The sequence below is a fragment of the Chrysochloris asiatica genome, unplaced genomic scaffold (genome assembly GCF_000296735.1).
Source record: "Chrysochloris asiatica unplaced genomic scaffold, ChrAsi1.0 scaffold00798, whole genome shotgun sequence".
Classification (NCBI taxonomy): Eukaryota; Metazoa; Chordata; class Mammalia; order Afrosoricida; family Chrysochloridae; genus Chrysochloris; species Chrysochloris asiatica.
The window spans coordinates 38,914-39,402 of NW_006409316.1; the positions used below are offsets into that span (position 1 = coordinate 38,914).

The 489-nt window shown below is 47.6% G+C and overlaps 1 pseudogene; it reads left to right on the forward strand.

Annotated features, from left to right (window-relative positions):
* The first annotated feature begins 4 nt into the window (after positions 1-4).
* LOC102839205 overlaps positions 5-489 on the forward strand; it is a 15,755-nt pseudogene continuing 15,270 nt past the window's right edge.

A 489-nucleotide genomic window follows, 5' to 3' on the forward strand; every position in this document is an offset into this window, starting at 1 on the left:
GGAGGAAGGCCTGGCCACCACCCAATCCAGGCCCTCGCTATATGATTCCTCCTGTAACTCCAAGAGTGTTTATGAGAACTACCGATGATGGCAATGCTTCAAGCCCCTGGCCCGGAGACACCATACTCAAAGTCCAGATACGGTAGCTCTTTGCTGCTTTCTAATGTGAGTGCTCTAGACAGGTGGGGAACATGAGATTATCCAGCAGCTTTCAAATAAAGAGACTTGGGGGAGATAAAATAGAGGTGGGAGCTCTAGTGGTGTAGTGTGCTATGTTTTGGCTTTTAACTGCAAGTTCAGCAGTTTGAACCCACCAGCAGCTCAACTGGAGAAAAATGAGGCTTTCTGCTGCCTCGGGAAGCCTACACAGGGTTGCTATAAGTCAGAACTGACTCAACTGCACACAGTGGCCACCACCACTGCAATAGAGATGAGGCTTTTTGAAATATTTGAAGAAAGGTTACGAGGGTTATGGGACATACTATGAGA